This window comes from Pleurodeles waltl, chromosome 8 (genome assembly GCF_031143425.1).
Source record: "Pleurodeles waltl isolate 20211129_DDA chromosome 8, aPleWal1.hap1.20221129, whole genome shotgun sequence".
NCBI classification, from domain to species: Eukaryota; Metazoa; Chordata; class Amphibia; order Caudata; family Salamandridae; genus Pleurodeles; species Pleurodeles waltl.
The window spans coordinates 1,478,619,138-1,478,635,790 of NC_090447.1; positions in this window are offsets into that span (position 1 = coordinate 1,478,619,138).

Here is a 16,653-nt window from a genome sequence, read left to right on the forward strand (position 1 = left end):
GCGGCTCCTTTGCTAGGGCAGAGGAGCGTTGCACCCTGCTAGCAGCGGCAGCTGCAAAACCTTTACAAGAAAATGATAATAAACTGCTCTGAGCAGCGTCAGGATGGCCGCAGGGCAAGCTGGGAGCCTGTGCCTGCAACAACAGTTGCTCCTGAACTTTCTGTTTTCCTCCACCCACAAATCCCTTATCATTTCATTATTTCAAGACCCATATTTACACTTGCAGAGGATCCAAGCGTCACTACATAGTCATCAACTGTTTTACATGGTTATTAGGCTGAAGCATTTGTGTACTGCAAAGACCATGTTTTTATTTATGCTTTATCTTTCCAACACGTTTATTGTCATGGTACATTTGACAATCCTGACCCTTTACCTTTTCCTAAAGTTACTTCTTCCCCACATTATTAAAAATGATAATTTCCTTTTTTGCGGTGAAGTTGGCATCAATAGCATTGAGATAAGCGTCAAAATCTTCTTTCCACTGTTGATAGTTCAGCAGAGGCAACCCTGGCACCGCAACAAATTGTACTGGAGGGATTACACCTTTCTATGGTAACAAATGGAAAACATTTCAGGAATGATTAACAGCACTATAAACAGCATTTTTATCTACTGTGGGGACAGTGGATATATAGGCTCCAGTGTCAAGGTAAAAAAGACCTCTTAAGATCTGCTGTCCTCCAGGAGATTACATTGCCCATAGACCAAGTAGTTTACCAGCCTAGTCCACCCACACTGCATCAGCCGTAAATGAGACCACTGACTGGCTTGGCAACTAGGACTCACACTTTGGGATGTCTGATTTGCATTAAGCACTATGGAAAAGATGAACACCACCTCCACACAGAGGGGGGGGGGATAGAGTCCTATCTGTATGTGGCCTCTGATCTCTGGTAGTTATGAGTATTGTCTACTCAGTAGCTTCAGGTTAGGCATTGTTCACTACAAGTTGTCATTTCTGAAAGGCTGGGCAGTTCCTGAAACTTAGTATTTTTGCCCCTGTGATCTTAGATCAGCCCAAACTCTGATGCACTTTACCTTTTTTGGTAGGTTTTTTTCATATGCACAACATAAGTACTTAGTACCGTAGTACGCCTGCACAAGTTGTAGGCCTGCTTTTATGGCCTAACTTGACCACTCAGCTGTTGTCAGATGTAAGGAAATGCCTCCTTGGCATGGTTACCCCCTGACATTTTGCCTTTGCTGATGCTAAGTTTTGATTTGAAAGTGTGCTGAGGCCTGCTAACCAGGCCCCAGCACCAGTGTTCTTTCCCTAACCTGTACTTTTGTTTTCACAATTGGCACACCCTGGCATCCAGGTAAGTCCCTTGTAACTGGTACCCCTGGTACCAAGGGCCCTGATGCCAGGGAAGGTCTCTAAGGGCTGCAGCATGTCTTATGCCACCCTGGGGACCCCTCACTCAGCACAGACACACTGCTTGTCAGCTTGTGTGTGCTGGTGAGGACAAAACGAGTAAGTCGACATGGCACTCCCCTCAGGGTGCCATGCCAACCTCACACTGCCTATGCAGTATAGATAAGTCACCCTCTAGCAGGCCTTACAGCCCTAAGGAAGAGTGCACTATACCCTAGGTGAGGGCACCAGTGCATGAGCACTGGGCCCCTACAGTCTCTAAGCAAAACCTTAGACATTGTAAGTGCAGGGTAGCCATAAGAGTATATGGTCTGGGAGTCTGTCATGCACGAACTCCACAGCACCATAATGGCTACACTGAAAACTGGGAAGTTTGGTATCAAACTTCTCAGCACAATAAATGCACACTTTATTGTAACATACACCCCAGAGGGCACCTTAGAGGTGCCCCCTGAAACCTTAACCAACTACCCGTGTAGGCTGACTGGTTTTAGCAGCCTGCCACACTCGAGACATGTTGCTGGCCACATGGGGAGAGTGCCTTTGTCACTCTGTGGCTAGTAACAAAGCCTGTACTGGGTGGAGATGCTTATCACCTCCCCCTTTCAGGAACTGTAACACCTGGCGGTGAGCCTCAAAGGCTCACCCCCTTTGTTACAGCACCACAGGGCATTCCAGCTAGTGGAGTTGCCCGCCCCCTCTAGCCACGGCCCCACTTTTGGCGGCAAGGCCGGAGGAGATAATGAGAAAAACAAGGAGGAGTCACTGGCCAGTCAGGACAGCCCCTAAGGCAACCTGAGCTGAGGTGACTCTGACTTTTAGAAATCCTCCATCTTGCAGATGGAGGATTCCCCCATTAGGGATAGGAATGTGACCCCCTCCCCTTGGGAGGAGGCACAAAGAGGGTGTAGCCACCCTCAGGGCTAGTAGCCATTGGCTACTGCCCTCCCAGACCTAAACACACCCCTAAATTCTGTATTTAGGGGCTCCCCAGAACCTAGGAACTCAGATTCCTGCAACCTAAGAAGAAGAGGACTGCTAAGCTGAAAAACCCTGCAGAGAAGACAGAGACACCAACTGCTTTGGCCCCAGCTCTACCGGCCTGTCTCCCCCCTTCTAAAGACACTGCTCCAGCGACGCTTTCCCCAGGGACCAGCGACCTCTGAATCCTCAGAGGACTGCCCTGCTCTAGAAGGACCAAGAACTCCAGAGGACAGCGGCTCTGTTCATCCAAGACTGCAACTTTGTTTCAAAAGGAGCAACTTTAAAACAACTGCGTTTCCCGCCGGAAGCGTGAGACTTGCTACTCTGCACCCGACGCCCCCGGCTTGACTTGTGGAGAACAAACACTGCAGGGAGGACTCCCCGGCGACTATGAGACCGTGAGTAGCAAGAGTTGGCCCCCCTGAGCCCCCACAGCGACGCCTGCAGAGGGAATCCCGAGGCTCCCCCTGACCGCGACTGCCTGCTCCTCAGATCCCGATGCCTGGTAAAGACTCTGCACCCGCAGCCCGCAGGACCTGAAGGATCCGAACTCCAGTGCAGGAGTGACCCCCAGGAGGCCCTCTCCCTTGCCCAGGTGGTGGCTACCCCGAGGAGCCCCCCCCTTGCCTGCCTGCATCGCTGAAGAGACCCCTTGGTCTCCCATTGATTCCTACTGGAAACCCGACGCTTGTTTGCACACTGCACCCGGCTGCCCCCTTGCTGCTGAGGGTGTACTTTCTGTGCTAGCTTGTGTCCCCCCCGGTGCCCTACAAAACCCCCCTGGTCTGCCCTCCGAAGACGCGGGTACTTACCTGCTGGCAGACTGGAACCGGGGCACCCCCTTCTCCATTGAAGCCTATGCTTTTTGGGCACCACGTTGACCTCTGCACCTGACCGGCCCTGAGCTGCTGGTGTGGTAACTTTGGGGTTGCTCTGAACCCCCAACGGTGGGCTACCTTGGACCCAAACTTGAACCCCATAGGTGATTTACTTACCTGCAAAAACTATCAAACTCTTACTCCCCCCAGGAACTGTTGAAAATTGCACTGTGTCTAATTTTAAAATAGCTATATGTGATTTATGTGAAAAGTGTATATGCTATTTTGCTAATTCAAAGTTCCTAAAGTACCTACCTGCAATACCTTTCATTTGAAGTATTACATGTAAATCTTGAACCTGTGGTTCTTAAAATAAACTAAGAAAATATATTTTTCTATACAAAAACCTATTGGCCTGGAATTGTCTTTGAGTGTGTGTTCCTCATTTATTGCCTGTGTGTGTACAACAAATGCTTAACACTACTCCTTTGATAAGCCTACTGCTCGACCACACTACCACAAAATAGAGCATTAGTATTATCTCTTTTTGCCACTATCTTACCTCTAAGGGGAACCCTTGGACTCTGTGCATACTATTCCTTACTTTGAAATAGTTCATACAGAGCCAACTTCCTACATTGGTGGATCAGCGGTGGGGTACAAGACTTTGCATTTGCTGAACTACTCAGCCAATACCTGATCACACGACTAAGTTCCAAAAAATTTCATTAGAAACAGATTTTTGCAATTTGAGCTATTTTTCTAAATTTTTAAAAGTCCTGCTAGGGCCTTGTGTAAGTCCCTGTTAGCATTTCTTTTAGAGTTTAAAAGTTTTGTGAAAGTTTGAATTAGGTTCTAGAAATAGTTTTAGATTCTTAAAAAGTATTCCAACTTTTAGAAACATAGGGGGTCATTCTGACCTCGGCGGTAAAAGGCGCTTACCGCCGGTCAGAAGACCGCCATAACACCGCCGCGGTCGCGGTAAACCGCCACGGTCATTCTGACCCGCAACTGGCAAACCGCCAAAAACCCGACACCAACAAAAGTCCGCCACACCAAAGGTCAGCGGGAAACTGGCGATGACCAAACCTCCACCGTCACGCCAACAGAAATACGCCCATACCATTCCGACCCACAAATCCCCGCAGCGGTCTTTCAACCGCGGTATTCCATTGGCGGTACACACCGCCGCGCTCAAAATACACACACCTTTACAAAACACTACCACATTGGACAAATCAAAATATACACACCTGAGACACATACACACACCACTCCCACACACCCAATTAAATATAAAACACACACCCACATCACCCACAAACCCTTACGACCACAATTGCGACTGAAGGACAGAGAGAGACAGCACAGCATAGAGTAGACCATCACACAGAGGCAAATCACAACATCACCCACACAATTTCCACGCACAAAACACCATACACCACCACACTCACCACACTCTACAACACATACACCACCCCTCACCTCATCCACACCACCCCATGGCACCCCAAAGACACCCCAGGTTCTCTGACGCAGAACTCAGGGTCATGGTGGAGGAAATAGTTTGTGTAGAGCCCCAGCTCTTCGGGGCACAGGTGCAGCACACCACCATTGCCAGGAAGATGGAGCTATGGAGCAGAATAGTGGACAGGGTCAACGCTGTGGGACAGCATCCACGCTATCGGGACGACATCAGGAAGCGGTGGAACGACCTATGGGGGAAGGTGCGTTCCATGGTATCAAGGCACAACATCGCGGTACAGCGGACTGGCGACGGACCCCCACCTACTCCCCCAGAATTCACAGCATGGGAGGAGGAAGTCTTGCACATCCTGCATCCTGAGGGCCTTGCAGGAGTAGGCGGAGGAATGGACTCTGGTAAGGCAAATCTCCACTACTTCATTCCCCCCACCTGCATGCCAAATCATACCCCCACCCTCACCCCCATCACACCAACTCCTTGCAAATGGCTCACCATCACATCCCACCCATCCCAAAACCTAGCCCTGCATGCGTCCCCAAAGCATGGACACCCATCCCCAAAGCATGCCCACTGCACACACCCATCAACCCCACAAGCCACCGTCACAAAAGCCCCCACAAGGGAATGCCAGCACTGGGGTACACGGCCACCCACCCATTACACGAAATGCCACACACAGAAGCAATAACCATACTCTTATACCTCTGCAGGACCCGAACGCCACCACACCGCCTCAGAGGGTCCAGAGATGTCCATCCCACCCCCAGAAGAGGCCCCCAGTGATGACAGCAGCTCTGTCTCCCTGGACCCAGATGACCAGCCCGGCCCATCAGGGACCTCGGGACAGTCGGTTCCCCACAGACAGCCACAGGCTACACCTGACCTAACCCCCTCTGGGAACACCAGCACAGCTCCCACCCAGCGGGCCCATGCCTCTGTCTCCAGGACACATCAATCAGCGGTGTGTCCACCACTACAGGGCACCCAGGTTGACCCACCACCCCAACAACAACAGGGACCTAGGGGCAGTGGTAGTGGGCACACCGTCCAGGGGACAGAGGCCCAGGGAAACAGGGGAACTGGGAGGGCTGCTGTGCAACAGGGGGGGACATGCCCAGGGAACCGACTCTCCAAGAGGCCCTCTCCTCCATCATGGGAGCATACCACCACTCCCAGGAGACGATGGCTACGGTACTGGCCAGGTTCCAGGAGATCCAGGTACTGCAGGAGGAACAGTACATGGGGTTCAGAGAGGAACTGAGGAACATTAGTTCCGCAATGGGGACCATCGTCGTGGCCCTTAACCAGATAGTCACCACATTGCGGGACCATGTGGCACCACAAAGGGCCCCTGTCACTAGCCTGGACCAGGAACAGCCTACCACCTCCGCCGGCGCTAGTGGACAGGAGGCCCCCACACAACGACAGGCCACCAGAACCCCACCTCCTGTAGAAGAAGAACCACCCCGCAAGCGGAACCTGAGATCTCACAAGAAGACAGAGTAGGATGCCAAGACCCCCGCCAGCAAACAATACCCCCTGATGTCATCCCACTGTCCCACATTGTCACCCTGTCCAACCTTGAACTGCCCCTGCTCCATCCTTCCACAGGCATATGGACAATGCACCTGTGAGACTGAGAACTGGACTCTGCCATGGATATTACTCCACCATCACCCATCACCGTTTTACAATCATGTTCCTAAATGTAGCACTTTAATGAAATCACTTATTGCACTTAAAAAATCTGGAGTCTGCTTGTATTTTGAACAAATGTATTAGACATAACGGTGGAAAAATGTTCAGTTACATTGTGATGACAACATACCACTGTCACACAGCTGTAGTCCATGGGCAAACAAAGCAGAGGTCACGCAGTGGGGCCCACAGCTCTGAAAACGGAAGGGAAAGTCACAACTCAGTTAACAGGAACTGGGGGGGAACTCAGACAGTAGAGAGGCAGGAGACTTTAAGTACATGTAAAATGGCGTGGTTGATTCGTACCTGTGTGCTACTGAAAATACTGTTGTATCACTGTGTCCCTGTTGTCTGTGTCGTCCCCGTCGTCTTCCTCCTCTTCACTCTCCACAGGCTCCACAGCTGCTACAACACCACCATCTGGACCATCCTCCTGCAGGAAAGGCACCTGGCGTCGCAAAGCGAGGTTGTGAAGCATACAGCAGGCCACGATGATATGGCACACCTTCTTTGGTGAGTACATTAGGGATCCACCTGTCATATGCAGGCACCTAAACCTGGCCTTCAGGAGGCCGAAGGTTCTTTCTATAATCCTCCTAGTTCGCCCATGGGCCTCATTGTAGCATTCCTCTGCCCTTGTCCAGGGATTCCTCACTGGGGTAAGTAGCCACGACAGGTTGGGGTAACCAGAGTCACCTATTAGCCACACACGGTGTCTCTGTAGCTGTTCCATCACATAAGGGATGCTGCTATTTCGCATGATGTACACGTCATACACTGACCCAGGGAACTTGGCATTTACATGGGAGATGTACTGGTCAGCCAAACAGACCACCTGGACATTCATCGAATGATAACTTTTTCTGTTCCTGTACACCTGCTCACTTCCACTGGGGGGAACCAAAGCCACATGGGTCCCATCAATGGCACCAATGATGTTGGGGATATGTCCAAGGGCATAGAAATCACCCTTCACTGTAGCCAAATTGCCCACCTCAGGGAAAACAATGTAGCTCCCCATGTATTTCATCAGGGCAGACAACACTCTGGACAAAACCTTAGAAAACATAGGCTGAGACATCCCTGATGATATGGCCACTGTTGTTTGGAATGATCCACTTGCCAAAAAATGGAGTACTGACAGAACCTGCACCAGAGGGGGAATCCCTGTGGGTTGGCGAATGGGGGACATCAGGTCTGGCTCCAGCTGGGCACACAGTTCCTGTATAGTGGCTCGGTCAAGTCTGTATGTCAGTATGACATGTCTTTCTTCCATTGTCGACAGGTCCACCAGCGGTCTGTACACGGGAGGATTCCTCCATCTCCTCGCAAGTCCCAGCGGACGGTGCCTAGGAAGGACAACATGGAGCACAGAGTCAAGCAACCCACAGGTACGTAACCACAGCTTGCACAGTACACGATTCGCTATACATTTAATGGCTTGTATGAGTGGCAATGCAAGGCCTAGGCCTGTGTGATGCAGTAGAAATTAAGCCATGTGGGCCCTTGAAATGGCGGCTGCCTGACCTGTAAAGTGTGACAATGGGATGTGAGGTCAATGCGCTGGCGTGGCACACCGTCTCGGTAGGCGGTCGAAGACCGCGGCGCAAAGCAGCATTGGTTAACATTGAACCCTATGGGTCTCAGGAGCCAATGACCATGTGCGCCGGCAGTCGCGGTACGCACCACCGTGGTACGCACCGCCGCTGGCGTGACCGCCATTTTCTAACTGCTTAATCACTCGAGACCTGATCATCCACAGGAGAGGACCTATACTGCAAGTGCTGCTGTGACCTCGGTCTGGAAGATACAATGGCTGCTGCGACTGGGGAAAGGGCCCCTGCCTTCACATCTGAGGAATTGGAGAAACTTGTTGATGGGGTCCTCCCCCAGTATGCGCTACTCTACGGTCCTCCAGACCAACAGGTAAGTATACAGGGAGCACGTAGTATGGGCTATGCCTGTGTTGAGTGGGGTGGATGTAAGATGGTGGGGAGGGGAGCGAATGAGGAGTGCAACGCACGACAGATGAGAGCATGTGCCACATGGCAAGGTTGGGGAGGGGGGGCCACTCACATCGACCATGCAGAAAAGTGATGATATTTCTTTTTCCACCCTGTACATGTCACATAGGTCAGCGCCCATCAGAAGATCGACATTTGGCGTGCCATCGCCAAAGACGTCCGGGCCCTGGGGGTCCACAACAGACGGGGCACCCACTGCCGCAAGAGGTGGGAGGACATCCGCCGCGGGAGCAGAAAGACCGCCGAGGCTCTGCTGGGGATGGCCTCCCAACCTAGGAGGGGTGCCACACGGCAATTGACCCCCCTGATGTCCCGGATCCTGCCGGTGGCCTACCCCGATTTGGATGGGCGTGTGAGGACATCACAGCAGACACAAGGGAGTGAGTATCAGCACATTCTGCTATATTAGCGCACAGTGGAGGTGTCTGGGTGGGGGAGGAGGGCTGTGGCTATCTCTAGGCCAGGGCGGTTTCTGTAGGCTAGGCCCCTCCGTTAGGCATGGCCCTGTGCCCCCGCCCCCCACCTCTGTAGGGTGCTAAGTACAGCTATCCATGGTCCGGGCTCACCTATGTGTGCATTTGTCGTCCATAGACTTGTAGGCCAAGTCACAATAATAGAGTAGTGTACCCCGAGTGCGCGGCGTAGTGCAGGGGGCTTCTATGTCTGTCCTCTCCGCCAACGGTGCCGCCAATGCATGCACTCAACATGTCTTTCTTTCTTCTCCCCCCCCTTTTTTTGGTTTTCCTGTTCATGTGTGCATTAGCATCATCAGGCGGAGGAGAAGTGGCATCGGCGCACGAGGGAGCTGCATCTCACATGGCCCCGGAGGGCCATGCAACCGACTCCGAGTACACCAGTGAGACGGAGGGCGAGGGGAGCTCCACAACGGGGACCCGTGGAGACGTCAGCGACACCGACACGTCCTCGGAAGGGAGCTCCCTTGTGGTGGCGGCAACATTCGTGCCCACCGCAACAACAGGTACAGCCACCACCCAGCGCACCAGCTCTGCCCTCCCAGCAGCCCCTCAGCTTTCGCCCCGTGCCCGCTCGGCCAGGAAGCCGGGCATCTCCTTCGCCCCTGGCACCTCAGGTCCTGCCCCAGTTACCCCTGCTGACCTCAGTGCGGAGATCATTGACCTCCTCCAGACGCTCATTGTTGGGCAGTCTACCCTTTTGAATGCCATCCAGGGGGTAGAAAGGGAGGTGCATCGGAGCAATGCATACCTGGAGGGCATTCATTCGGGTCAGGCTGCCCATCAGCGATAGTTCAACGCTCTGGTCTCAGCACTGACGGCAGCAATTGTCCCTGTGTCTAGCCTCCCCCCTCCAACTTCCTCAACCCAGTCCCACTCCCCTGTTCCTCTGCCTATCCCAGACACACCTACAGACCAGCCTGCACACACCTCAACACCCAAGGGCAGCTCATCCAGACATAAGCACCACAGATCACACAAGCATTCACCCAAGCAACATCCACATGCAGACATGCCAACAGCCACTGCCTCGTCTGTGTCCCCCTCCTCCTCGTCTCCCTCCTCCATCCCTGTGACGTCTCCACTCACACCTGCATGCACACCACCATCAGCCAGTACGTCCATCACCACCACAGCCACCAGAACAGTCCGCACACGTGCAGTCACCACCCCCACTGCCATTTACACATCCCCTGTGTCCTCTCCCAGTGTGTCTGTCACCCCCTCTTCCAAACCACACAAACGCAGCTAGTCACCCACCCAACAGCCATCCACCTCACGACAGCCTCCAGCACAAGCACCTGCACCCAAAGACACCAGACTTCACTCTCCTACAACCACATCCTCTTCCTCCACTCCCATACCCACTACAACTACCCGTCCCTGTCTTTCTAAATTGATTTTCCTTTCCAACCTTGACCTCTTTCCAACAACTGACCCACCCCCTCCATCTCATAAGACTCCAATCAGCACCTCAGCCACCACAAGCCCTGCACCTACTAGGACCATCGTTCAGGGCTATTGGAGTCCACCAGCTCCTAGGGCAGGAACATCGGCCAGCAGCAAGGGGACAGCCAGCCCACCCCCTGGGAAAAGAACCAAAAAAGGGAAGGGACGGCGCGACAGGCCTGAGACGGCTGCCCCCAAGGACACCACCCTTGCGCCGTCACCTGGCCCATCCACAAAGGGAGGCAAGGGCCCCAGAGTTTCTGCCAAGGAGGGCAAGGGCAGCAGGGCGGACAAGTCCGGCAGAAGGCGAGCTGCCCAGGAGGGCCCCACCAGCCCCATTTGGGGTGTGACGGAGGACACCCACGGGCCCAGGACTCCAGCACAGGAGGGCCCCGCAAGCGAAAGGTCGGATGGCGACTGAGCGGGAATTATTGGCCAGATCTGGTTCCCTAGGAACACAAGACAAGAACCGCTGAACAGGGCCCCGCCGTGAGAAGCACCGCTGAACAGGGCCCCGCCGTGAGAAGCACAGCTGAACAGGGCCCCGCCGTGAGAAGCACCGCTGAACAGGGCCCGCCAAGACAAGCACTGCTGAACAGGGCCCCGCCGTGAGAAGCACCGCTGAACAGGGCCCCGCCATGAGAAGCACCGCTGAACAGGGCCCCGCCGTGAGAAGCACCGCTGAACAGGGCCCCGCCAAGACAAGCACCGCTGAACAGGGCCCCGCCGTGAGAAGCACCGCTCCGCTGGGCCCTTCCTGTCAAGCACCGCTCCGCTGGGCACCGCCGTCTCTGAACTGCTCCACTGGGCCCTTCCTGTCAAGCACCGCTCCGCTGGGCACGCCGTCTCTGAACTGCTCCGCTGGGCCCTTCCTGTCAAGCACCGCTCCGCTGGGCACCGCCGTCTCTGAACTGCTCCGCTGGGCCCTTCATCTCAAGCACCGCTCCGCTGGGCACCGCCGTCTCTGAACTGCTCCGCTGGGCCCTTCATCTCAAGCACCGCTCCGCTGGGCACCGCCGTCTCTGAACTGCTCCGCTGGGCCCTTCCTGTCAAGCACCGCTCCGCTGGGCACCGCCGTCTCTGAACTGCTCCGCTGGGCCCTTCCTGTCAAGCACCGCTCCGCTGGGCACCGCCGTCTCTGAACTGCTCCGCTGGGCCCTTCATCTCAAGCACCGCTCCACTGGGCACCACCGTCTCTGAACTGCTCCGCTGGGCCCTTCCTGTCAAGCACCGCTCCGCTGGGCACCGTCGTCTCTGAACTGCTCCGCTGGGCCCTTCCTGTCAAGCACCGCTCCGCTGGGAACCGTCGTCTCTGAACTGCTCCGCTGGGCCCTTCATCTCAAGCACCGCTCCGCTGGGCACCGCCGTCTCTGAACTGCTCCGCTGGGCCCTCCATCTCAAGCACCGCTCCGCTGGGCACCGCCGTCTCTGAACTGCTCCGCTGGGCCCTTCATCTCAAGCACCGCTGGCCCATTGGCAGGGCCGGATCTGTGTCGGGCAGGGCTTCACGAAGCACTCTGGACAACATGCCTCCTCCATAACCAGTGGAGTCTGTAATCCACCTGATGGACTGTGGCTTTGCACTCCCCCAGATGGTACAGTGGGCAATCCACCCACTGTAGAGACTTGGAAAACTGTGGCTTTGCACTCCCCAGGATGGTACAATGGGCAATCCACCCACTGTAGAGACTTGAGAGACTGTGGCTTTGCACTCCCCAGGATGGTACAGTGGGCATGGAGGTCCCTCGTGGATCTGGCGTCGTGGACTCATGTGGCTGAGGTGCCCCCCCTTCCCTTCCCCCTGAGGTGCCTGTGGTTTTATTATCTGATGCCCCAGCAGTGTTCTCTCCAATGGAATCGGGTCTCGTGTGTGGGCTTTGCCCATGTGTTTATGCACATTGGCCCACGAACAATTTAATGTAGCCAATATGTGCCGGACTTTTGGACTATGTATATATTGTTCATGTTGTAATATATTTATTTGATAAATTTCATATTTCACTTAAGTTCAAATATGCTTTAATATACTTCAATTTTAATGAACATTTTATTTTGTCTTTGCATTATTCCGGGGGGTTTGGGGGGTGTCACTCTGACTTGTTGCTCTGCATTGGTGTGTAGGGATTTGGGGGGGGGGTGGGTGTGTCGCCTATGTGTGTGCCCGTAACCTTTTCTCCTCCCCCCTCCCCTGTGTCGTAGGTGCAGTACTCACCGTTGTCTTCTGCGCCGGCGTTCATGCTCCTGGTAGAGGAGCAGGAAGACAATGGCTGGTAGGATGTTTAATTCGGGTTCCATGCTGTCCCGATTCCTCGTGGAGTGTGTATAGGTGAGCGTTTTCCCGTTCGTAGTCTGTTTCCGCCGTGGTTTTATCGGCGGGGCGCCCGCCCCGGAAAAGGTGGCGGATTGGTGGGTCGTGATAGTGTGGGCGGTACATTGTCTGCCGCCTGTCTGTTGGCGGTGACCGCCGCGCTGTTTGTTTGTCCCGCCGTGGCGGTCGGAGTGTTAAAGTGGCGGTCTGTGTTGGCGGTTCTCGCCAGGGTCAGAATTCCATTTTTATTACCGCCTGCCTGTTGGCGGCTTGGCCGCCGCTTTAACACCGACCGCCAGGGTTGGAATGACCCCCATAATGTCTGGTGCAGAAGAGAATGTGATGGAACTCGACCTCATACCTTACCTCCATCTTAAGATGAGGGAGCTAAGGTCTTTCTGCAAAATAAAGAAAATCCCAGTTGGCTTAAGACCCTCCAAACTACAGCTCCAGGAGCTGCTGGCAGAGTTTGAAAAAGCCAACCCCTCTGAGGATGACCTCCCAGAGGATGATGTTAGTGACTTGGAGGAGAATTCCCCCCTTCCAGTCCTAATTAGGGAGATCAGGGCCCCTCAAGCCCTGTCTCCAAAAATAATAGTCAGAGATGCTGCTTCCCTCACAGGAGGGTCCAGCACCTCTGTAATCACTGAGGAGAGCCTCAGTGAAGATGACCTCCTGTTAGCCAGGATGGCCAAAAGATTGGCTTTGGAGAGACAGCTCCTAGCCATAGAAAGGGAAAGACAAGAGATGGGTTTTGGTCCCATCCATGGTGGCAGCAACATAAATAGGGTCAGAGATTCTCCTGACATGTTGAAAATCCCAAAAGGGATTGTAACTAAATATGAAGATGGTGATGACATCACCAAATGGTTCACAGCTTTTGAGAGGGCTTGTGCAACCAGAAAAGTAAACAGATCTCACTGGGGTGCTCTCCTTTGGGAAATGTTCACTGGAAAGTGTAGGGATAGACTCCTCATACTCTCTGGAAAAGATGCAGAATCTTATGACCTCATGAAGGGTACCCTGATTGAGGGCTTTGGATCCTTCACTGAGGAATATAGAATTAGATTCAGGGGGGCTCAAAAAACCTCGAGCCAGACCTCGTTGATTTTGTGGACTACTCAGTAAAAACACTGGATGGTTGGATTCAAGGCAGTGGTGTAAATGATTATGATGTGCTGTACAATTTATTTGTGAAAGAACACCTATTAAGTAATTGTTCAAATGATAAACTGCATCAGCATCTGGTAGACCTAGGACCAATTTCTCCCCAAGAATTGGGAAAGAAGGCGGACCATTGGGTCAAGACTAGGGTGACCAAGACTTCCACAGGGGGTGACCAAAAGAAAGGGGTCACAAAGCCTCCCCAGGGGAAGAGTGTTGAGACATCCAAAAACAAAAATAGTAAAGATTCTTCTACAGGCCCCCAAAAACCTGCACAGGAGGGTGGGCCCAGAGCCTCTTCACAAAACAATTTTGGGTACAAGGGTAAAAACTTTGATCCCAAAAAGGCCTGGTGTCGTAGCTGTAATCAGCCTGGACACCAAACTGGAGACAAGGCCTGTCCCAAGAAAAGTACCACTTCTAGCTCCACTCCAGCTAACACTGGAATGGCTAGTCTCCAAGTGGGATCAACAGTGTGCCCAGAGCAAATCAGGTGTCACATCGAAGCTACATTAGTCTCTGAGGGTGGGGTGGATTTAGCCACACTGGCTGCCTGGCCTCCTAACATGCAAAAATACAGGCAGCAGCTCTTAATTAATGGGACAAGTGTAGAAGGCCTGAGGGATACAGGTGCCAGTGTCACCATGGTGACAGAAAAACTGGTTTCCCCTGGTCAATACCTGGCTGGACAAACTTATCCAGTCACCAACGCTGACAATCAGACTAAAGTACATCCCATGGCTATGGTAACTTTAGAGTGGGGAGGGGTCAATGGCCTGAAACAGGTGGTGGTCTCCTCAAATATCCCAGTAGACTGTTTGCTTGGAAATGACCTGGAGTCCTCAGCATGGGCTGAGGTAGAACTGAAAACCCATGCAGCCATGCTGGGTATCCCTGAACTGGTGTGTGTCAAAACAAGGGCACAGTGCAAGGCTCAGGGTGAAAAAGTAGAGCTGGAGCCTGGAAAAAGGGCCCAGCCTACCAAGAGAAAAGGAAAGACAACTGGGAAACCAGCTGCAACACAACAACAAAAAGAGAACCTCTCTTCTCAGGAAGAAGTTCTGCCCTCTGAGGGAACTGAGCCTATGGAGTTAGAACCTTATCAGGTTGAGCTATTAGGCCCAGGGGGACCCTCAAGGGAGCAGTTGTGTAAGGGGCAAGAAACCTGTCCCTCTCTTATAGGCCTTAGGCAGCAAGCTGCTGAAGAGTCCAATGGGAAGAAAACTGGAACACATAGGGTCTATTGGGAAGATGGACTCCTTTACACTGAGGCAAGAGATCCCAAGCCTGGTGCCACTAGGAGAGTGGTAGTGCCTCAGGAGTTTAGGGAGTTCATACTGACCTTAGCCCATGATATTCCTCTTGCTTGGCATCTGGGACAAACCAAGACGTGGGAGAGAATAGTCAACCACTTCTATTGGCCCAACATGTCCCAGAAGGTCAAGGAGTTTTGTGTCTCCTGTACCACCTGTCAAGCCAGTGGTAAGACGGATGGACACCCAAAGGCCCCCCTCATTCCACTTCCAGTGGTGGGGGTCCCCTTTGAAAGAGTGGGTGTGGACATAGTGGGTCCACTTGAACCTCCCACAGCCTCAGGGAACATGTACATACTAGTAGTAGTGGATCATGCTACTAGATACCCTGAAGCTATTCCCCTTAGGTCGACTACTGCCCCTGCAGTAGCCAAGGCCCTCATTGGTATTTTTACCAGAGTGGGTTTTCCTAAGGAGGTGGTGTCTGACAGAGGTACCAACTTCATGTCAGCATACCTGAAACACGTGGAATGAGTGTGGAGTGACTTATAAATTCACTACACCATACCATCCACAAACTAATGGCCTTGTTGAGAGATTCAACAAGACATTAAAAGGCATGATCATGGGGCTCCCTGAAAAACTCAAAAGGAGATGGGATGTCCTCTTGCCATGTCTGCTTTTCGCTTACAGAGAGGTGCCTCAGAAGGGAGTAGGGTTCTCACCCTTTGAACTTCTGTTTGGCCACCCTGTAAGGGGACCACTAGCTCTTGTGAAAGAAGGCTGGGAGAGACCTCTTCATGAGCCTAAACAAGACATAGTGGACTATGTACTTGGCCTACGTTCAAGGATGGCAGAGTACATGGAAAAGGCAAGTAAAAACCTTGAGGCCAGCTAACAGCTCCAGAAGTTTTGGTATGACCAAAAGGCTGCAATGGTTGAATTTCAACCAGGGCAGAAAGTCTGGGTTTTGGAGCCTCTGGCTCCCAGGGCACTTCAGGACAAATGGAGTGGCCCTTACCCAGTGCTAGAAAAGAAGAGTCAGGTCACCTACCTGGTGGACCTAGGCACTAGCAGGAGCCCCAAGAGGGTGATCCATGTGAACCGCCTTAAGCTCTTCCATGATAGGGCTGATGTGAATCTGTTGATGGTAACAGATGAGGACCAGGAAGCTGAGAGTGAACCTCTCCCTGATCTCCTCTCCACAAACCCTAAAGATGGCTCAGTTGATGGAGTGATCTATTCAGACACCCTCTCTAGCCAACAGCAATCTGATTGTAGGAAGGTCCTGCAACAGTTTGCTGAGCTCTTCTCCCTAACCCCTGGTCAGACACACCTGTGTACCCATGATGTGGACACAGGAGACAGCATGCCTGTCAAAAACAAAATATTTAGACAATCTGACCAAGTTAAGGAAAGCATCAAAGTGGAAGTCCACAAGATGCTGGAATTGGGAGTCATTGAGCACTCTGACAGCCCCTGGGCTAGCCCAGTGGTCTTAGTCCCCAAACCTCACACCAAAGATGGAAAGAGAGGGATGAGGTTTTGTGTGGACTACAGAGGACTTAATTCTGTCACCAAGACAAATGCCCATCCCATTCCAAGGGCTGATGAA